At 36.6% G+C, this 24,875-nt stretch overlaps 1 pseudogene; it reads right to left on the bottom strand.

The window, feature by feature from the left end:
• Positions 1 to 5,002: 5,002 nt before the first annotated feature.
• The window catches only part of LOC118892566, a 58,194-nt pseudogene continuing 38,321 nt past the window's right edge, over positions 5,003 to 24,875 (bottom strand).

Below are 24,875 nucleotides of genomic sequence, written 5' to 3'. Positions count from 1 at the left end.
GACTACTACAAGGAACTATATGCCAGTAAAATGGACAACCTGGAAGAAATGGACAAATTCTCAGAAAAGTACAACCTTCCAAGACTGAACCAGGAAGAAATAGAAATTATGAACAGACCAATCACAAGCACTGAAATTGAAACTGTGATTAAAAATCTTCCAACAAACAAAAGCCCAGGACCAGATGGCTTCACAGGCTAATTCTATCAAACATTTAGAGAAGAGCTAACACCTATCCTTCTCAAACTCTTCCAATATATAGCAGAGGGAGGAACACTCCCAAACTCATTCTACAAGGCCACCATCACCCTGATACCAAAACCAGACAAAGATGTCACAAAAAAAGAAATTACAGGTCAATATTACTGATGAACATAGATGCAAAAATCTCAACAAAATACTAGCAAAAAGAATCCAACAGCACATTAAAAGGATCATACACCATGATCAAGCAGGGTTTATCCCAGGAATGCAAGAATTCATCAATATACTCAAATCAATCAATGTGATAAACCATATTAACAAATTGAAAGATAAAAACCATATGATAATCTCAGATGCAGAAAAAGCATTTGACAAAATTCAACACCCATTTATGATAAAAACTGTCCAGAAAGTGGGCATAGAGGGAACCTATCTCAACATAATAAAAGTCATATATGACAAACCCACAGCAAACATCATTCCCAGTGGTGAAAAACTGAAAGCATTTCCTCTAAGGTCAGGGACAAGACAAGGGTGCCCACTCTCACCACTACTATTTAACATAGTTTTGGAAGTTTTAGCCATGGCAATCAGAGAAGAAAAAGAAGTAAAAAGAATGCAAATTGGAAAAGAAGAAGTAAAACTCACTGTTTGCAGATGACATGATACTATACATAGAGAATCCTAAAGATGCTACCAGAAAAATACTAGAGGTAATCAATGAATTTGGTAAAGTAGCAGGATACAAAATTAATGCACAGAAATCTCTTGCATTCCTGTACACTGACAATGAAACATCAGAAAGAGAAATTAAGGAAACACTCCCATTTACCACTGCAACAAAAAGAATAAAATACCTAGGAATAAACCTACCTAAGGAGGCAAAAGACCTATGTGCAGAAAACTGTAAGACACTGATGAAAGAAATCAAAGATGATAGAGACAGATGGGGAGATACCATGTTCTTGGATCGGAAGAATCAACATAGTGAAAGTGACTATACTACCCAAAGCAATCTACAGATTCAATGCAATCCCTATCATATTACCAATGGGATTTTTCACAGAACTAGAACAAAAAATTCCACAGGGCTTCCCTGGTGGTGCAGTGGTTGAGCGTCAGCTTGCCAATGCAGGGGACGCGGGTTCGAGCCCTGCTCTGGGAGGATCCCACATGCCGCGGAGCGGCTGGATCCGTGAGCCACAACTACTGAGCTCTGCGCGTCTGGAGCCTGTGCTCCGCAACAACAGAGGCCGCGATAGAGAGAGGCCCGCACACTGCGATGAAGAGTGGCCCCCGCTTGCCGCAACTGGAGAAAGCCCTTGCACAGAAACGAAGACCCAACACAGCTAAAAATAAATAAATAATAAAAATAAAGGAATTCCTTTAAAAAAAAATTCCACAATTTGTATGGAAACACAAAAGACCCTGAACAGCTAAAGAAATCTTGAGAAAGAAAAACGGAGCTGGAGGAATCAGGCTCCTGGACTTCAGACTATACTACAAAGCTACAGTAATCAAGACAGTATGGAACTGGCACAAAAACAGAAATATAGATCAATGGAACAGGATAGAAAGCCCAGAGATAAACCTACACACATATGGTCACCTTATCTTTGACAAAGGAGGCGAGAATATACAATGGAGAAAAGACAGCCTCTTCAAAAATGGGAACTGGAAGAACTGGACAGCTTACGTAAAAGAATGAAATTAGAACACTTCCTAACACCATACAAAAATAAACTCAAAATGGATTAAACGATCTAAATGTAAGGCCAGACACTATAAAACTCTTAGAGGAAAACATAGGCAGAACACTCTATGACATAAATCACAGCAAGATCCTTTTTGACCCACCTCCTAGAGAAACTGAAATAAAAACAAAAATAAACAAATGGGACCTAATGAAACTTAAAAGCTTTTGCACAGCAAAGGAAACCATAAATAAGACCAAAAGACAACCATCAGAATGGGAGAAAATATTTGCAAATGAAGCAACTGACAAAGGATTAATCTCCAAGATTTACAAGCAGCTCATGCAGCTCAATTAAAAAAAAACGAACAACCCAATCCAAAAATGGGCAGAAGACCTAAATAGACATTTCTCCAAAGAGGATATACAGATGGCCTACAGACACATGAAGGAATGCTCACATCATTAATCATTAGAGAAATGCAAAATCAAAACTACAATGATGATATCATCTCACACCGGTCAGAATGGCCATCATCAAAAAATCTAGAAACAATAAGTGCTGGAGAGGGTGTGGAGGAAAGGGAACACTCTTGCACTGTTGGTGGGAATGTAAATTGATACAGCCACTATGGACAACAGTATGGAGGTTCCTTAAAAAACTACAAATAGAACTACCATACGACCCAGCAATCCCACTACTGGGCATATACCCTGAGAAAACCATAGTTCAAAAAGAGTCATGTACCAAAATGTTCATTGCAGCTCTATTTACAATAGCCAGGACATGGAAGCAACCTAAATGTCCATCATCGGATGAATGGATAAAGAAGATGTGGCACATATATACAATGGAATATTACTCAGCCATAAAGAGAAATGAAATGGAGGTATTTGTAATGAGGTGGATGGAGTTAGAGTCTGTCATACAGAGTGAAGTAAGTCAGAAAGAGAAAAACAAATACAGTATGCTAACACATATATACGGAATCTAAGGGAAAAAAAAAAAAGGCCATGAAGAACCTAGTGGCAAGATGGGAATAAAGACACAGACCTACTAGAGAATGGACTTGAGGATATGGGGAGGGGGGGGGGTGAGATGTGACAGGGTAAGAGAGTGTCATGGACATATATACACTACCAAATGTAAAATAGATAGCTAGTGGGAAGCAGCCGCATAGCACAGGAAGATCAGCTCGGTGCTTTGTGACCACCTAGAGGGGTGGGATGGGGAGGGTGGGAGGGAGGGAGATGCAAGAGGGAAGAGAAATGGGAACATATTGTATATGTATAACTGATTCACTTTGTTATAAAGCAGAAGCTAACACACCATTGTAAGGCAATTATACTTCAATAAAGATGTTTAAAAAATAAATAAATAAATAGTAAAAAAAAAGAAGATGTGGCATATATATACAACGGAATATTACTCAGCCATTAAAAGGAACGAAATTGAGTTATTCAAAGTGAGGTGGATGGACCTAGAGTCTGTCATACAGAGTGAAGTAAGTCAGAAAGAGAAAAACAAATACTGTATGCTAATGTATATATATGGAATCTAGAAAAATGGTACTGATGAACCTAGTGGCAGGGCAGGAATAAAGATGCAGATGTAGAGAACAGACTTGAGGACACAGGGCAGGAAGGGGAAGGTGGAACAAAATGAGAGAGTAGTATTGACATATATACCCTACCAAATGTAAACTAGCTAGTGGGAAACTTCTGTAGAGCACAGGGAGATCAGCTCAATGCTTTGTGACGACTTAGAGGGGTGGGATATGGAGGGTGGGAGGGAAGATCAAGAGGGAGGGGATATGGAGATATATGTATACATATAACTGATTCACTTTGTTGTACAACAGAAACTAACACAACATTGTAAAGCAATTATACTCTAATAAAGATGTTAAAAAATAAATAAATAAAAGACCACGCCAGCCTCAAGCGAGGGTGATGCATGTAGAGGCATGCACACAGAAAGGGAAGATATGAATGACATCCAGCTTTGGAGATCATCTACCACAACATAAATCTATTAAATAATCATAACCAAGAACTTCCCACAAAGAAAACTACAGGTCTAGATGATTTCATTGGTGAGTCCTATCAAATATTTAAGGAAGAAAAATACCAATGTTACACACATAGAAGAAAAATTCCTCAATAAAATATTAATAAATAGAATCCTGCAACATATAAAAATGATTATATATCATGACCAAGTGGATTCTAAGAAATGCAAGTTTTTGAATATTGAATCAAAAACAAATCTGTAATTCATCCTGTTAATGAAATAAATAAGGAAAATCATATAGTCATTTTAATAGATGCAGGAAAAGAATTTGACAAAACTTAACACCAATTCATGACCAAAACTCTCAGCAAACTAGAAATAGAAATGTATTTCCTCAATTTGATAAGTGACATTTATGAAAAAACTACAATTAGTATCATACTAAGTGATATACTGCATGACACTCTCACAACTTCTACTGAACATTATGCTAGAGGTCCTGTATACTTCAATAAAGCATGAAAAATGAATAAAAGGCAAAAAGACTGGAAGGAAGTCAATAAAACTACCTTTGTTCATAGAAAATGTGATTGTCTACATAGACAATCCTAAAGAATCTACACAAAACTACTAAAATTAAAAAACAAATTTAGCAAAGTCACAGATACAAGGGTAAAAACAAAAATAATTGTATTTCTATATGCTAGCAATATATGTATTTCTATATGCTAGCAATAAAAATTGGAATATAAAATTTTTTTATTTACAATAGCATGAAAAAATATTAAATACATAGAAACACATTTAACAAAAGATACCTAAGATCTCCATACTGAAAATTATAAAACATTGCTAACAGAAATTAAAGGAGACCTTCCTTCACACATTAAAATTAGAGAAATACTGACTTTTTTTGAGATATAATTGGCATTGTTAAAAAAAAAAAAAAAGCCCAAAATGGAGTAATTTGCTCCCAGAACAGCAAACCAAGACTTCATTGCAGTTTCAACCTCTCCTAGGAATGTGAATTTTATTTTTTTTAATGTGGTATTATCTTTAATTAAGTACAAAGACTTTTCCAATCATGTCACCTAGAGATCATTTTATCCACTACTCTGTTTGGCCGCCAGTCTCTTGTCTCTCTCCTCAGCAATGGTAAGGCAGATACCCTTTCCATGGGGAAGAGAGATCCATGGTTTGTTGCCTTTGCCAATAACGAAAATGTTGGAGAGCCCAGTGGCAAAGCTGTTACCATTGACATCTTTCACATGAACTACATCAGAAGAACCAGGATGTCTCTCCCGGTTGGTGATCACACCAATTCTTCCCTGGTTAGCACCTCCAGTCACCATGCACGGGATACCAGTGTCAAATTAGATGAAATCAGTAATCTTGCCAGTCTCCAAATCAATTTGAATGGTGTCATTCACCTTGATGAGGGGATCAGGGTAGCGGGCGGTGCAAGCACCATGGGTCATCAGATGAAGGATTCCTTTGTCCCCACAAGATCCTTCTCACTTTGCACAACTTGTACTTGGCCTCCTCAGGTGTAATACAATGAACAGCAAAGCGACCCTTGGTGTCATAGATCAGAAGAAAATTCTCTCCAGGCTCTCCAATGCTGATGATGTCCATAAAACAAGCAAGGTAGGTTATAACAGTGCAGACATTGCCATCAATCTTAATGAAACGCTGCAGGCAGATCTTTATTTCATCTCCTGATAGGGCATACTTAAGTCTGTTCCTTAGGAAAATGATTAGGGGAGAGATGAGCCATGGCTGTGCTAGGCACAAAGAGAGCTAGGAATGTGAATTTTATTTATTTTATTTATTTATTTATTTATTATTTTGGCTATGTTGGGTCTTCGTTGCTTTGCAAGGGCTTTCTCTAGTTGCTGCGAGCGGAGGCTACTCTTCCTTGTGGTACACAGGCTTCTCATTGCAGTGGCTTCTCTTGTTACAGAGCATGGACTCTAGGCTCACGGGCATCAGTAGTTGTGGCACGCAGGCTCAGTTGTGGCTCGTGGGCTCTAGAGCACTGGCTCAGTAGTTGTGGCACATGGGCTTAGTTGCTCTGTGGCATGTGGGATCTTCCTGGACCAGGGCTCAAATCCATGTCCCCTGCATTAGCAGGTGGATTCTTAACCACTGCACCACCAGGGAAGTCCCTGGAATGTGAATTTTAAACACGTAATCTGAAATTTCAGGATCAACACTAGTGAGGTAATCTGCATCATGGAGGCGTCTGCTGTTCCCTTCCCCCCAAAGGAAGATGGCCTGGCCTGAAAAAATCCTTTCTTTTCTTTTGCTAATACCTTCTTCCCTACCCTCCTTCTGATTATAAAACCTTCCATTTATGCAACCCCTTGAGCATCCTTCTATTTACTAGATGGGATGCTGCCTGATTCCTGAATCACTGAATAAAGCTAATTAGATCTCCCCACCAAAAGAAAGAAATGAAAGGAGACTAAAACTAATGGAAATATATACCATGTTCATGAATCAGAAGACTCAATATTGTTAAGCTCAAATTCCCCAAATTGATCTTCAAATTCAACTTCCAGCTGACCCTTGAACAACCCTGGTTTAGACTGAGCAGGTCCACTTATATGCAGATTTGTTTCAATAAATACAGACTACAGAAATACATAATCCACAGTTGGTTGACTCTGCCAGTATGGAACCATGGACATGGAGGGACAACTGTAAAGTTATACTCAGATTTTCCACTTCATGGAGTGTTGTTCAATGGTCAACCATAATACAAATCAAAATTCCAGCAAGCATTTTTTGTACAAATGAAAAGTTGATTCTACTATTTATATGAAAATACACAGGACGTAAAATAGCCAAACAATTTTGAAAAAGAATAGCAAAGTTGGATGACTCCTAGTATCTAATTTTAAAGATGTACTGTAAAGCTATGGTAAGCCAAATAATAGCAGTTTTGGTAAAAAGACAAAGTGATCAATGGGAAAGAACAGAGTCCAGAAATAGACCCAGATATACATGCTCAATTGATTTTCAACAATGCATTGCTAAGGCAATTCAATGGGAAAACACATTGTTTTTCCATCACTGCATGACGAATTAGCACAAATTTAGCAGCTTAAAACAATACTGATTTGTTATGTCATGTATAGTTATATGTTTCACATATTTCTGTAGGTCAGAAGCCCTAGTGTGGTGTACCTGGGTTCTCTGCTTAAGTTCTCAAAAGGCTAAAATCAAGGTGTCCACCAGGCTGCATTCTCATTTGGAACTTTGACTCTTCTTCCAAGCTCATTCATGTTGTTGGAAGAGTTTAATTCCTTGCAGTTGTAGGACTGAAGCCCTTAGTTCCTAGAAGCCACTCACTGTTCTCTGTTATGTGGTGTTCTCCACAATGTAACAGTTTGCTCCTTCAAGCCAACAAGAGAATCTCTTTCACTTTGAATCTCTTTGACCTCTTTTAAGGTCAGGCCAATAGAAGATAACCTTCCTTTTGATTGACCCAAAGTTAATTGATTGAAGACCTTCATTACATCTGCAAAATCTCTTCTGCCATATAACATTACATAATCACAGGAATGATCACCCATCATATTCACAAATCTTAATCACACCCAAGGGGAAGGGATTATACAGAGCATGTATACCAGAGGGCAGGAATCTTGGGGAAAATATTGGTTTTCTATGGCTGCTATAACAAATTACCACAAACTTAGTGCTTAAAACAATACTAATTTATTATCTTACAATCTGTCAATTCAGGAGTCCCAATGGACCTAACCAGGCTAAAATCAAGGAGTCACCAGGACATCATTCCTTTCTAGAGACCCTAGGGAAAATCTGTTTCCTTTCCAGCTTCTAGAGGCCGCCTACATTCTAGAGGCACATGGCGCCTTCCTCCATTTTCAAAGCCAGCAATAGTAGGCCAATTTCTTAGCACATTACATCACTCTGACCTCCTCTGCTGTCTCCCTCTTCCTCATTTAAGGACCTCTGTGATCACATTGAATTCACTCAGATAATCCAGGATAATATCCTTATCGTAAGGTCAACTGATAAGCAACCTTAATTCCACCTGCTACCTTAATTCCTCTTTTGCTATATAATGTAATATTCAAGGAATTAGGATGTGGACATCTTTGTAGAGTCCTTACTCTGCTTACCCCAGGGGACAACTTAAGAAGTCTTTTCAACAAATGGGCTAGATCAACTAGACATATGAGTGGAGAAAAAATGAATCTCAGCTCTTACCTCATACCAAACACAAAAATTAATAAAATGGATGATAGATACGAATACTAAAACTATAAGAAGATATACAAATGGTCAATAAGAACATGAAAAGATGCTCAACATCATTAGTCATTAGAAAAATGCAAATCAAACCACCAAAACACCACTTCAAAGCCACTCAGATGGAAAGAAAGACAGAAGAAAGAAAGAAAGAAAGAAAAGAAGGAAGGATAGAGGGAAAGAAGTAGCAAATGTTGGCAAGGATGTAGAACAACTGGAACCCTGTGCATTGCTGGTGGGAATGTAAAATGACTTGGCTGTTGTGGAAAACAGTGTGGTACTTCTTCATTTAAACACAGAGTTGCCATACGACTCAATCATTTCAGGGAATATACCAATGAAAACTTAAAACATATGTTCACACAAAAACTTGTACATGAATGTTCATAGCAGCATTATTCATAATAGGCAAAAAGTGGAAAAAACCTATATGTCCAACAACTGATGAATGGATAAACAATACCTAGCATATCCAAACAATGGAATATTATTCAGCCATAAAAAAGAATGAAGTACTTGCACATGCTACAATGTGGATGAACTATGAAAACATTATCCTAAATGAAAGAAGCCAGACATAAAAAGCCACAGATTGTATGATTCTGTTTATATGAAATGTCCAGAATAGGTAAATCGATAGAGACAGAAAGTAGATTAGTAGTTGCCAAGGAATGAGAAGAGGGGAAAATTGAGATTGACTACTAAGTACAGGGTTTCTCTTTGGGGTTGATGGAAGTGTTCCAGAATTAGATAGTGCTGATAGTTGTACAACATATTGAATATGCTGAAAAACCCTGACTTGTACACTTTAAAATAATGAGTTTTATGTTATGTGAATTATATCTCAACAAAAATATTAAATGGGAAAAAATCATATGCTCATGGACAGTATCAGTACTCGGCAGTACCTATCTACATGAAGAGACATTATCAAAAATGAAATACATAAAATATCACTACTGATCAGTATTTGCAACAGACTTTGATAAGAAACATAACTTTGAATCCCAATAAGCAAAATATTATCCCCAAAATAAAATTCCATTTTCTCATTAGTATACCTGTATTGAAAAAAATTTACTGAATTATTGTTATATTTTGAATTCTGTCAATTAAAAAAGAAAGAAACTACAAAACATCTAGAAGAAAACATTGGTGGAAATCTTCATGACCTTGGGATAATTAAAGTTGTCTTAGATAGAATATAATAAGCACTAACAATAAAATTTTTAATTGATTTATAAAAATTAGAAACATAGACTCTCCAAAAGACACCATTAATGAAGTGAAAAGGAAAGCCATAGATGAGGAGAAAATATTTGTAATTTATTCACCTGACAAAGGTCTTATATCCAGAATATATACAGAACTCTTACAAGTATATAAGGAGACAAATGACCCATTACAATGGTCACCAATTTTTAAGTGGGCAAAATATTGGAATAGACATTACATAAAAGAAGACACATGAATATCCAATAAGCACATGAAAAGATGTTCAACATTCTCATAAATGAAATGCAAATTAAAACAACAATGAAATATTACCACACATCCACTAGAATGGCTAATACTAAAAAGACTGAAAATCCCAAATACTGGAGGGGATGTAAAGCAATTGGGACTGTCATACATTTCTGGTGAGAATATAAAATTGTAAAACCACTTTAAGAAACAGTTAGACAGTTTCTTAGGAAATTGAACATATACCTTCCCTATAACCCAACATTCTAGCCATAGATATTCAACCAAAAAAAATAAAGCGTATGTCCATAAAAAGACTTGCATAGGTGTAGATCAAGATGGAGGAGTAGAGGGATGTGGAGCTGGCCTCCTCCAACAAATGCATCAAAAATACATCTACATGTGGAACAATTCTCATGGAATACCTACTGAAAGCCTGCAGAAGATCTTGTACAACCAAAACTGCAAGAACAATCCCCACATAACCAGGTAGGATGAAGGGGAAAGGGAGAAGAAGAGGAATCAGGACAGGAACTGTGCCCCTGGGAGGGAGCTGTGAAAGAGGAAATGTTCCCTAACCCTAGGAATCTCTTTCACCAGCTGAGAGGTCCACCCAGACAGATAGAGAGCTTCAGAGGCTTGAGAGGAGAGTGTGGGAGCTGGCCTGTGCTCCACAGGGTAAAGAGAGACCAGCACAGACAGTCCTGGTCACATCACCACCCTTCCCAGTGCAAGACACGTGCCTGTTGGTGTGCACAGTGACTGGGGCTTCAGGGAACAGACCAGGGAGAGGACTTGATTTGGCTGCACAGAGACAGTCCAAAGGGTGTGAAGTGTGGCCAGGGTGACAACTGGGTGTGCACACAGGACAAGCGCATGTGTGCCATAGGAGCCCCATTGTCAACAAGGAAAGGGAGGGAGGCGGGTCTGTCATAGCAGCCTCATTATCAGCATGCTCATAGTGAGGCATGGCTCTGGCCACCATGGATTTTGTGAACTTTGTGGGCATACACACTTGGAGGCAGGGCTGAAATCTGAACTGATTACCGGCAATCCCTATGTGGATGCAGGGGCATGGCTTTGGTGGGTTTCCCCCTCAGCTTTGTGAGTGCACACACATGCCTGGGGGTTATCTGAGCCAATTTCTGGCACTACCGTGGTGGAGGTGGCCCCCGAGGGCAGCACCAGCAACAGTGATCTTTGTGGGTGTGCACACCGGGTAGCAGGTGGCATCACAGAGTTGAACATCCCAGCAGACAGCTCCTGGGGAAGAATACACAGTGGCTCCTTTCCCAGAGGGAGCACTCCAGTACCACCTACTTTACACTACAGCTTAGAATCAGATCTGGGGGCTTCTACTCCAACAGCTGGGGAACAGATCCTGCCCCCAATGGGGATGTGACAACCACAGAGCAAAGAGGAGGCCCTGCCCAACATCCAGTGCAGGCTCTGGTCACCACAATACCAACACACCCCTTATCAAGGGGACAAGGGCAGCACACCCTGAGGAAAGATGTGGCAAGCATCCACACCAAAAACAACCCTCGCACCAAAAATATTGGGCGCACACAGTCTACACAGGGTTGCTCCCACATGAAAACAGCCCTTTAAGACCACAGTAGATAACTGTTTCTCCTAAATTCACAGAGTCAGAGAAATATAAGTAAAATGAAAACACAGAGGAACTATTCCCAATTAAAAGAACAAGAGAAATCTGCTGAAAGAACAAAGAAACAGACTTCTCCAGTCTACCAACCCCAAGTTCAAAAGGGAGATAAAAATGCTGAAGGAATTAAGAAAGACTATTGTTAGAAATGCAGATCACTGTAACAAGGAACTAGAAACTATAAAGACCACTCAAAATTAGACCACTCAATTACCAAGATGAAAACTGAGCTAAAGTCAATAAATAGCAAACTAAATAATGCAGAAGAACAAATAAGTGATCTAAAAGACAGAATAATGGAAATCACCCAATCAGAACAGGAGACAGGGGACTTCCCTGGTGGTACAGTGGATAAGACACCACGCTCCCGATGTAGGGGGCCTGGTTTCAATCCCTGGTCAGGGAACTAGATCCCACATGCATGCCGCAACTAAGAGTTCATGTGCCGCAACTAAGGAGCCCACATGCCTCAACTAAGGAGCCCACAAGCCACAACTAAAGAGCCTGCCTGACACAACTAAGACCTAGTGCAACTAAATAAATAAATAAATATATTTTTAAAAACAACAGACAGAAAGACATTTAGCAGCCCCGAGTGGCTTGCAGGATCTTAGTTACCCAATGAGGCATCAAACCCAGGCCCCTGACAGTGGAAGCATGGAGTCCTAACCACTGGACTGCCAGGGAATTCCCCAGAAAGATAAATTTTTTAAAAATGAAATCAACATACAAGATTTATGGGATAACATGAAGCATGCCAATCTACACATAATAGTAATCTCAGAAGGAAAAGAAAGAGAAAAGGGGATTCGAAATGTATTTGAAGAAATTTTGCCTGAAAAATTCCCAAACCTAAAGAAGGAAACAGATATCCAGGTAAAGGAAGTACAGGGGATCCCAAACAAGATGAACCCAAGCAGACACACACCAAGGCATATCATAATTAAAATTGCAAAAGTCGTTAGAGGGTTCCAAAGGCAGCAAGAGAAAAACAAAGAGTCAGTTACAAGGGAACCCCCAGAAAGCTATCAACTGATTTGTCTACAGAAACTTTGCAGGCCAGAGGGAGTGGCAAGATATATTCAAAATCTTGAAAGGAAAAAACCTGAAACCTGGGGTACTCTACCCAGCAAGATCACCATTTAGAATAAAAAGAGCAAGAAAGAATTTCTCAGATAAGCAAAAGCTAAAAGAATATAGGATAAACATATCCTAAAAGGAATATTGAAAGGTTTTCTCTAAATAGAAAAGAATCAAGAATCTATATGAAAGGGTAAACCACAATGGGAAAGGCAAAAATATATAAAAGGATTTAAGATCATTTAAATAAGCTAGCACATAGATTAAAAAACAAAAAAAAAATTTCTGTGAAAATAATTATAACTACAATGACCAGCAAAAGGATAAACACGAAGATTTAAAATAGAACATCAAAATCACAAAATGTGGGGGAGGGGAGTAAGAAAATGTAGATCTTTTAGAATGTGTTTGAGCTTATATGACTACCAGTCTAAAGAAAGTAGATATAGTTATGTTAACATAGTTGAAAGCCAGGGTAACCACAAATCAAAAACATACAATACATTCACAAAAACCAAAAAGAAAGGAACTCAAGAATAATACAAAGGAAAACCATCAAATAACAAAAGGAAAGATATAGAAAACAAACTTATGGTTACCAAAGTGGGGGAGGAGGGATAAATTAGGAGTTTGGGATTAAAATATACACACTACTAACAACATTGTAAAGCAACCATACCCCAATAAAAATTAATTTTAAAAAATACAACTACCATATGATCCAGTAAAAAAAAAAAAAAAATATATATATATATATATATATATATATATACACACACACATACACACACTACTATATACATATAATAAATAACGGAAAAGAATCTACTGTATAGTACAGGGAACTATACTCAATATCTTGTAATACCTATAATGTAAAAGAATATAATAAAAGAATTCATATACATATTACATATATATTATATATATGTGAATCACTTTGCTGTACACCTGAAACTAACACAGCATTGTAAATCAACTATATTTCATTTTTTTTTAATTTTAATTAAAAAACCACAAAAGGAAAAACAAAAAGAAAGAAACAAAGAAGAAATATAAAATCAACTGGAAAACAAGGTTTAAAATGACAATAAATACATACTTATTGATAATTACTTTAAATGTCAATGGACTAAATGCTCTGATCGAAAGACACTGAGTGGCAGATTGGATAATAAAACAAGAATCTACAATATGTTGACTCACTTTAGGGCAAAACACATATGGATTGAAAGTGAGGGGATGGAAAATGAAAATGCAGTGGAAATGACAAGAAAGCAGGGATAGCAATACTCATATCAGACAAAATAGAATTTAAAACAAAGGCCATGCCAGTACCAAACTGTCTTGATTACTGTAGCTTTGTAATATAGTCTGAAGTCAGGGAGCCTGATTCCTCCAGCTCCATTTTTCGTTCTCAAGATTGCTTTGGCTATTCGGGGTCTTTTGTGTTTCCATACAAATTGTGAAATTTTTTGTTCTAGTTCTGTGAAAAATGCCAGTGGTAGTTTGATAGGGATTGCATTGAATCTGTAGATTGCTTTGGGTAGTAGAGTCATTTTCACAATGTTGATTCTTCCAATCCAAGAACATGGTATATCTCTCCATCTATTTGCATCATCTTTAATTTCTTTCATCAGTGTCCTACAATTTTCTGCATACAGGTCTTTTGTCTCCTTAGGTAGGTTTATTCCTAGATATTTTATTCTTTTTGTTGCAATGGTAAACGGGAGTGTTTTATTAATTTCACTTTCAGATTTTTCATCATTAGTATATAGGAATGCAAGAGATTTCTGTGCATTAATTTTGTATCCTGCTACTTTACCAAATTCATTGATTAGCTCTAGTAGTTTTCTGGTAGCATCTTTAGGATTCTCTATGTATAGTATCATGTCATCTGCAAACAGTGACAGCTTTACTTCTTCTTTTCCGATTTGGATTCCTTTTATTTCTTTTTCTTCTCTGATTGCTGTGGCTAACACTTCCAAAACTATGTTGAATAATAGTGGTGAGAGTGGGCAACCTTGTCTTGTTCCTGATCTTAGTGGAAATGGTTTCAGTTTTTCACCATTGAGGACAATGTTGGCTGTGGGTTTGTCATATGGAACAGGATAGAAAGCCCAGAGATAAACCCACGCACATATGGTCACCTTATCTTTGATAAAGGAGGCAAACATATACAGTGGAGAAAAGACAGTCTCTTCAATAAGTGGTGCTGGGAAAATTGGACAGGTACATGTAAAAGTATGAAATTAGAACACTCCCTGACACCATACACAAAAATAAACTCAAAATGGATTAAAGACCTAAGTGTAAGGTCAAACAATATCAAACTCTTAGAGGAAAACATAGGCAGAACACTCTATGACATAAATCACAGCAAGATCCTTTTGACCCACCTCCTAGAGAAATGGAAATAAAAACACAAATAAACAAATGGGACCTAATGACACTTAAAAGCTTTTGCACAGCAAAAGAAACCATAAACAAGACCAAAAGACAACCATCAGAATGGGAGAAAATATTTGCAAATGAAGCAACTGACAAAGGATTAATCTCCAAGATTTACAAGCAGCTCATGCAGCTCAATAACAAAAAAACAAACAACCCAATCCAAAAATGGGCAGAAGACCTAAATAGACATTTCTCCAAAGAAGGTATACAGATGGTCAACAGACACATGAAAGAATGCTCAACATCATTAATCATTAGAGAAATGCACATCAAAACTACAATGAGATATCATCTCACACCGGTCAGAATGGCCATCATCAAAAAATCTAGAAACAATGAATACTGGAGAGGGTGTGGAGAAAAGGGAACACTCTTGCACTGTTGGTGGGAATGTAAATTGATACAGCCACTATGGACAACAGTATGGAGGTTCCTTAAAAAACTACAAATAGAACTACCATACGACCCAGCAATCCCACTACTGGGCATATACCCTGAGAAAACCATAGTTCAAAAAGAGTCATGTACCAAAATGTTCATTGCAGCTCTATTTACAATAGCCAGGACATGGAAGCAACCTAAGTGTCCATCATCGGATGAATGGATAAAGAAGATGTGGCACATATATACAATGGAATATTACTCAGCCATAAAAAGAAATGAAATGGAGGTATTTGTAGTGAGGTGGATGGAGTTAGAGTCTGTCATACAGAGTGAAGTAAGTCAGAAAGAGAAAAACAAATACAGTATGCTAACACATATATATGGAATCTAAGGGGAAAAAAAGGTCATGAAGAACCTAGTGGCAAGACGGGAATAAAGACACAGACCTACTAGAGAATGGACTTGAGGATATGGGGAGGGGGAGGGGTAAGATGTGACAGGGTGAGAGAGTGGCATGGACATATATACACTACCAAATGTAAAATAGATAGCTAGTGGGAAGCAGCCGCATAGCACAGGGAGATCAGCTCGGTGCTTTGTGACCACCTAGAGGGGTGGGATAGGGAGGAGGGGAGGGAGGGAGATGCAAGAGGGAAGAGATATGGGAACATATGTATATGTATAACTGATTCACTTTGTTATAAAGCAGAAACTAACACACCATTGTAAAGCAATTATACTCCAATAAAGATGTTTTTTAAAAAATAAAAATAAAAATAAATAAATAAAACAAAGGCCATAAAGGAAGACACTATATCATGATAAAAGAATCAATACAAGAAGAGGATATCACACTTGTTAACATATATGCACCCAATATAGGAGCACGTAAATACATTATAAAACTACTAACAGACGTAAAGGATAAATTAATGGGAATACAATAATAGTAGGACACCCCACGGTCATCAATGGACACATCTTCCAGACAGAAAATCAATATGGCATCAGAGATCCTAACTGACAGAACAGAATAGTTAGACTTAGTTAATATCTACAGGATGCTTCATCGAAGGAAAAAAAAAAAACAGGATACACATTCTTTTCAAGTGTACATGTAACATTCACTAGGATAGACAACATACTAGGAAACAAAACAAGCCTTAACAAATTTAAGAGGATAGAAGTTATTTCAAGCATATTTTCTAACCACAGTGGTATGAAACTAAGAATCAACCACAGAAAGGGAAACGAGAAAATAATTGATTACATGGAGACTAAACAACATGATACTGAAAAACAAGTCAATGATTAAATCAAAGAGGAAATTTTTAAATACCTCAAAAAAAAAAAAATGAAAACACAACCATACAAAATCTATGGGATGCAGCAAAAGCAGTCCTAAGAGGGAAGTTCATAGCAATACAGCCCTTCCTCAAAAAATAAGAAAAATCCCAATAAACAACCTAACTTATCACCTAAAGAATTAGAAAAAGAAGAATGAACAAAACCTAAAGTCAGCAGAAGGAAGGAAATAATAAAGATCAGAGAGGAAATAAATAAAATAGAGGTAAAAAATAGAAAAATATCAATAAAACCAAGAGCTGGTTTTTTGAAAGGAGAAACAAAATTGACAAACCTCTGGCCAGGCTCACAGAGTGAGGACCCAAATAACCAAAATAAGAAATGAAAGAGGAGAAATAACAACTGATACTGCAGAAATACAAAATACCATAAGAAAATATTATGAACAGTTATATGCTAACAAAATGCACAACCTAGAAGAAATGGACAAGTTTTTAGAAGCATACAGCCTGCCAAAACTGAATCAAGAAGAAACAGATAATTTGAACAGACTGATCACTAGAAGTGAAAGAGAATCTATAATTTAAAAACCCCCTGAAAACAAAAGTCCAGGACCAGATGGCTTCACTAGGGAATTCTACCAGACATACAAAGAAGAACTTATAGCTACCTTTCTCAAACTCTTCCAAAAGATTGAAAAGGAGGGAGAACTCCCAAAGTCATTCTATGAAACCACCATCACCCAGATACCAAAACCATACAAAGACACTACCAAAAAAGAAAATTACAGGCCAATATCTTTGACGAATATAGATACAAAAATCATCAACAAAGTATTAACAAACTAACTCCAACAACACATAAAAAGGGTCATACACCATGATCAAGTTGGATCATCACAGGGTCACAAGGATGGTTAATCAATCGATGTGATGCAACACATCAACAAAAGAAAGACAAAAACCACATGATCATCTCAATAGATACAGGAAAAGTATGTGAATAAAATTCAAATCCATTCATGAAAAAAATCTCACCAAAGTGGTTATAGAGCGGAACATATCTCAACATAATAAGAGCCATTATGGACAACCCACAACCAACATAATACTAAACAGAGAAAGCTGAAACTTCTCTCACTAAATTCTGGAAAAAAAGACAAGGATGCCCAGTCTCACCACTTCTATTCAACATAGTATTGGAAGTCCTAGCCACAGCAATCAGACAATAAAAAGAAATAAAAGATATCCAAATCAAAAAGGAAGAGATAAAATTGTTATTATATGCAGATGACATGATACTCTATATAGAAAACCCTAAAGACTCCACATAAAAACTATTAGAACTGATCAATGAATTCAGCAAGGTAACATGATACAAGATTAATATACAGAAATCTGTTGCATTTCTTTACATTAACAATGAAATATCAGAAAGAGAAAGTAAAAAAGCAACCCCATTTAAAATTACATCAAAAAATAAAATAAAATACCAAGGAATAAACCTAACCAAGGAGGTGAAAGACTTATACACAGAGAACTATAAAACATTGATAAAAGAAATCAAAGATGATTCAAAGAAAGATAGTCCATGCTCTTAGACTGGAAGAATTAATATAGTTAAAATGGCAATACTACCCAAAGCAATCTATAGATTTAATTCCTATCAAATCACCCATGACATTTTTCACAGAACTAGAACAAATAATCCTAAAATTTATATGGAACCACAAAAGACCCAGAATTGCCAAAAAAAATCATGAGGAAAAAGAACAAAGCTGGAAGCATAATTCTTCCAGACAATGCTACAAAGCTACAGTAATCAAAATAGTGTGGCATTGGCACAAAAACAAAAATATGGATCAATGGAACAGAATAGAGAGCCCAGAAGTAAACCCACACACCTAGAGTCAATTAATCTTTGACAAAGGAGGCAAAACTATACAATGGAGAAAAGACAGTCTCTTCAGCTCGTGGTGTTGGGAAAGTTGGACAACCACACATAAATCAATGAAGTTAGAACACTCCCTCACACCATACACCCAAAAATAAACCCAAAATGGCTTAGACATTTAAATACAAGACATGGCTGCATAAAATTCCTAGAAGAGAACACAGGCAAAACATTCTCTGACATAAATCATAGCAATGTTTCCTTAGGTCTGCCAAGGCAAAAGCAAAAATAAACAAATGGAACCTAATCAAACTTTAAAGCTTTTGCAAAGCAAAGAAAACCATAAACAAAATAAAAGACAACCTACAGACTGGGAGAAAATATTTGCAAAATGATGCGACTGACAAAGGCTCAATTTCCAAAATATACGAACAGTTCATACAGCTCAATATCAAAAACAAACAAACAAACAATCCAATCAAAAAATGGGAAGAAGACCGAAATAAACATTTCTCCAAAGAAGACATACAGATGGCCAACAGGCACGTGAAAAGATGCTCCAAATTGCTAATTATTAGAGAAATGCAAATCAAAACTACATTGAGATATCACCTCACACCAGTCAGAATGGCTATCATCAAAAAATCTACAAACAATAAATGCTGGAGAGGGTGTGGCAAAAGGGGAACACTGCTACACTGTTGGTGGGAATGTAAACTGATACAGCCACTATAGAGAACAGTATGTAAGTTCTTTAAGAAACTAAAAATAAAGCTACCATATGATCCAGCAATCCCACTCCTTGGCATATATCTGGAGAAAAACACGGTCCAAAGGATACATGCACCCCAATGTTCATTGCAGTGCTGTTTACAATAGCCAAGACATGGAAGCAAACTAAATGTCCATCAACAGAGGAATGGATAAAGAAGTCATACATATATACAATGGAATATTACTCATCCATTAAAAAGAATGAAATAATGTCATTTGCAGCAATATGGATGCAAATATCATCCTAAGTGAAGTAAGTCAGACAGAGAAAGACAAATATCATATGATATCACTTATATATGGAATATGAAAAATTTGATACAAATGAACTGTTTTACAAAACGAGAAAAGAGACTCACAGACTTTAGAGAACAAATTTATGGCTACCAGGGGAAAGTGTGTGTGGGGGGGGAGGGATAGGCTGGGAGTTTGGGGTCAACATGTACACACTGCTGTATTTAAAATAGATAAGCAACAAGGACTTACTGTATAGCGCAGGGAACTCAATATTCTGTAAAAACCTAAATGGGAAAAGCATTTGAAAAAGTATAGATACATGTATATGTATAACTGAATCACTTTGCTGTACACCTGAAACTAACACAACATTGTTAATCAACTATACTCCAATATAAAATAAAAGTTTAAAAAATAATTGGCCAAATCCAGGGGGAAAAAAACTAAAAATAGAGTTACCATATAATCCAGGAATCACACTCCTGTAGCATACACCCAGAAAGACAAAAACTCTAACTCAAAAAGATACATACACACCAATGTCCATAGCAGCATTATTTCCAATAGCCAAGACATGGAAGCAACCTAAGTCTTCATCAACAGATGAATGGATAAAGAAGATGTGATGTGTATATATACAATGGAATACTACTCAGACATAAAAAAGAATTAAATAATACCATTTGCAGCAGCATGGATGAACCTAAAGACTATACTACTAAATGAAGTAAATCAGACAGAGAAAGACGTTATATGTGGAATCTAAAAAATAGTACAACTGAACTTATTTATAAAACAGAAACAGACTCACAGTCATAGAAAACAAACTTATGGTTACCAAAGAGGAAAGGGAGAGAGGGATAAATTAGGGGTATGGAATTAACAGATACACACTACTATATATAAAATAAACAACAAGGATTCACTGTATAGCACAGGGAAATATATTCAATATCTTGTAATAACCTATAATGGAAAAGAATTGGACATATATCCAAATCACTTTACTGTACACCTGAAACTAGCACAATATTGTAAATCAACTATACTTCAATTTAAAAAAAGACTTGCATAGAAAGTTGTATAACAACTTGATTGATAATAGCCCAAAACTGGAAACAATCCAAATGTTTATCATCAAGTAAACAAATAAATTGTAGTATATTCATACAATGGAATAGTACTCAGCAATAAAGTGAATCAAAGTACTGATACATACAACAACATGCTGACTGAAAGAAGTCAGGCACAAAAGAGTATCTACAATTCATCTACATGAAGCTCTAGGACAGCAAAACTAAGCTGTGGTGTGTGGTGTGTGGTGTGTGGTGTGTGGTCAGAACAGTTCTTGCCTTGGAGAAAGGGGGTTTAACTGTGTTTAACTGGGAAGTGGCACCTTGGAACTGCTTGGGATAATGGAAATGTTCTCTATCCTGAGATAGCAGTTACATGGGTGTATAAACAAATAAATAAACAATAACTGCAGATAGATAAGTAGATAGATAGATACATGACAGATAGATGATAGATGATAGATAGATAGATAGATAGATAGATAGATAGATAGATAGATAGATAGATAGATAGATAGATACAAAGTAAAATACAAAATGGAAAGCAAACTTGAAAATTTCCTGAGCAGAAAAAACATTAAGCCACATAAGTGAAACAATTTAGCTTATTCTAAAAAAGTAAGCAAAAACACTGGACCACTTCTTGTAATGCCTGTGAAAATCATAAATGAAACATAAACTGTTGCCCAAAATTGGCATGAGGTAACTTCTTTTAACCAATATTTTATCACTAAGAAAACTCTAATGCTATATAACCAATCATTGTAAAGCATAAGCAGCCTCTGCATTTTCACTATATAAATTGACCTATAACATACCTCTGTGCCTCATTCCACTGTTGGTTTGAGAGCTCCCTGTTCACAAACTGTTCTTATATGCACAATAAACTCTTACTAAATATGATTTTACTGATCTGGTGATTCTAATTTTTCTATTTCTGGGTTTTTTACATGTATAGAAAAACATCATATATGGCAAATGAAGCATTCTTGTTAACTGCATGACACTTATGTGCTACCAGTTTGCAAACCAAGCTAGAGAATCCATGGGGGTGAGGACCAGCATTCCCCAACCCTTCTGACCCCACACAGGTGGGATGATTGCATTATATGTTCTTAGGAACAGACACATTTTTAAGACTCTTTATTGGATGCAGATGCCAGAAAAAAAAAAGAAGAAAACAATGACACCAATTGCCATCTTTCCAACTCCTTATTTGGTCCAAATAAAGGTCCTTGTCAGGGCCCAGCATCCTCTCTGGAAACTAGTGTGATGAGTAGTGGATGCAGAGGTTGCAGACAAGATGGCAGAGTAGAAGGGTTTGAGCTCAGCTCCTCTCACAAAAACACCAAAATCACAACTAACTGCTAAACAATAGCAAAGATCAATGAAAGTAAAAGCTGGTTCTTTGAAAAGATAAACAAAATTGATAAACCCTTAGCCAGACTCACCAAGAAAAAAAGGGAGAGGACTCATATCAATAAAATCAGAAATGAAAAAGGAGAAGTTACAACAGACACTGCAGAAATACAAAGGATCATAAGAGACAATTACAAGCAACTGTATGCCAATAAAACGGGCAACCTGGAAGAAATGGACAAATTCTTAGAAAAGTACAATCTCCCAAGACTGAACCAGAAAGAAGTAGAAAATATGAACAGACCAATCACAAGTACTGAATTTGAAACTGTGATTTTAAAACTCCCAACAAAAAAAAGTCCAGGACCAGATGGCTGCAGAGGCAAATTCTATCAAACATTTAGAGAAGAGCTAATACCTATCCTTCTGAAACTGTTCCAAAAAATTGCAGAGGAAGGAAGACTCCCAAACTCCATTCTATGAAGCCACCCATCACCTTGATACCAAAACCAGACAAGATACCACAAAAAAGAAAAGTATAGGCCAATATCACTGATGAATATAGAAGCCAAAATCCTCAACAAAATACTAGCAAACAGGATCCAACCACACATTAAAAGGATCATACACCATGATCAAGTGGGATTTATCCCAGGGATGCAAGGAATTTTCAACATCCACAAATCAATCAGTGTGATACACCATATCAAAAAACTGAAGAATAAAAACCGTATGATCATCTCAATAGATACAGAAAAACATTTTGACAAAATTCAACATCAATTTATGATAAAAACTCTTCAGCAAGTGGGCATAGAGGGAACATATCTCAATATGATAAAGGCCATATCCAACACACCTACAGCTAACATCATACTCAATGGTGAAAAGCTAAAAGCATTTCCTCTAAGATCAGGAACAAGACAAGGACGTCCACTCTTGCACTTTTATTCAACATAGTTTTGGAAGTCCTAGTTACGTATATCAGAGAACAAAATCAAATAAAAAGAATCCAACTTGGAAAAGAAGTTAAATTGTCACTGTTTGCAGATGACATGATACTATACATAGACAATCCTGAAGATGCTACCAGTAAACTACTAGAGCTCATCAGTGAATTTGGTAACGTTGCAGGTTACAAAATTAATACACACAAATCTGTTGCATTTCTATACACTAACAACAAAAGATCCAAAAAATAAATTCAAGAAACAATCCCATTTACCATCACATCAAAAAGAATAAAATACCTAGGAATAAACCTACCTAAGGAGGCAAAAGACCTGTTCTCTGAAAACTATAAGATGCTGATGAAAGAAATTGAAGAAGACACAAACAGATTGAGAGCTATATCATATTCTTGGATTGGAAGAATCAATACTGTCAAAATGGCTATATTACCCAAGGCAATCTACAGATTCAATTCAATCCCTATCAAATTACCACTGTCATTTTTCACAGAACTAGAACAAAAAATCTTAAAATTTGTATGTAGACACAAAAGACCCCAAATAGGCAAAGCAATCTTGAGAAACAAAAATGGAGCTGGAGGAATCAGCCTCCCTGATTTCAGACTATACCACAAAGCTATAGTCATCAAAAAAGTATGGTACTGGCAAAAAAAATAGAAATATAGATAAATGGAAAAAGATAGAAAGCCCAGAAATAAACCCACACACTTATGGTCAATTGATCTACGACAAAGAAGGCAAGACTATACAATGGAAGTAAGACAGTATCTTCAATAAATGGTGCTGGAAAAACTGGACAGCTACATGTAAAAAAATGAAATTAGAACATTCTTTAACACAATACACAAATATAAATTCAAAATAGATTAAAGACCTAAATGTGAGACCAGATACTATAAAACTCTTAGAGGAAAACATAGGCAGAATACTCTCTGACATAAATTGTAGCAATATCTTTTTCAATCCATCTCCCAGAGTAATGGAAATAAAAACAAAAATAAACAAATGGGACCTAATTAAACTCAAAAACTTTTGCACAGCAAAGGACCCAATAAACAAACTGAAGAGACAACCCACAGAATGGGAGAAAATATTAGCAAATGATGTGATCTACAAGGGATTAGTCTCCAAAATTTACAAACAGGTCCTGTGGCTTAATATCATCAAAACAAACAACCCAATCAAAAAATGGCAGACGACCTAAATAGACATTTCTCCAAAGAAGACATACAGATTGCCAAGAGGCTCATGAAAAGATCTTCAACATCACTGATTATTAGAGAAATGCAAATCAAAACTACAATGAGATATCACCTCACACCAGTCAGAATGGCTATCATCAAAAAATCCACAAATAATAAGTGCTGGAGAGGGTGTGGAAAGAAGGGAACCCTCCTACACTGTTGGGAAGAATGTAAATTGGTGCAGCCGCTATGGAAAACAGTATGGAGGTTCCTTAAGAAACTAAAAATAGAGCTACCATATGATCCTGCAATCCCACTCCTAGGCATATACCCAGAGAAAAACATGGTTCAAAGGATACATGAACCACAATGTTCATTGCAGTGCTGTTTACAATAGCCAGGACATGGAAGCAACCTAAATGTCCATCAACAGAAGAATGGATAAAGAAGATGTGGTCCATATATACAATAGAATATTATTCAGCCCTTAAAAAGAATGAAATAATGCCATTTGCAGCAACATGGATGGACCTAGAGATTGTTATATTGAGTGATCTATGTCAAACAGAGGAAGAGAAATATCGTATGATATCGCTTATATGCAGAACCTAAGAAAAATGATACAAATGAACTTATTTACAAAACAGAAACAGACTCACAGACTTAGAGAATGAACTTATGGTTACCAGGGGGGAAATGTGAGGGGGAGGGATAGTTAGGGAGTCTCAGATTGACATGTACACACGTGTCAATATTTATTTATTTATGCTATATTTATTTATTTATTTATTTATTTTTAATAGACCTTTATTGGAGTATAATTGCTTCACAATACT

The sequence above is a fragment of the Balaenoptera musculus genome, chromosome 3 (assembly GCF_009873245.2).
Source record: "Balaenoptera musculus isolate JJ_BM4_2016_0621 chromosome 3, mBalMus1.pri.v3, whole genome shotgun sequence".
NCBI classification, from domain to species: Eukaryota; Metazoa; Chordata; class Mammalia; order Artiodactyla; family Balaenopteridae; genus Balaenoptera; species Balaenoptera musculus.
The sequence above is the reverse complement of the archived record's forward strand: the minus strand, read 5'-3'. Positions and strand labels throughout refer to the sequence as shown.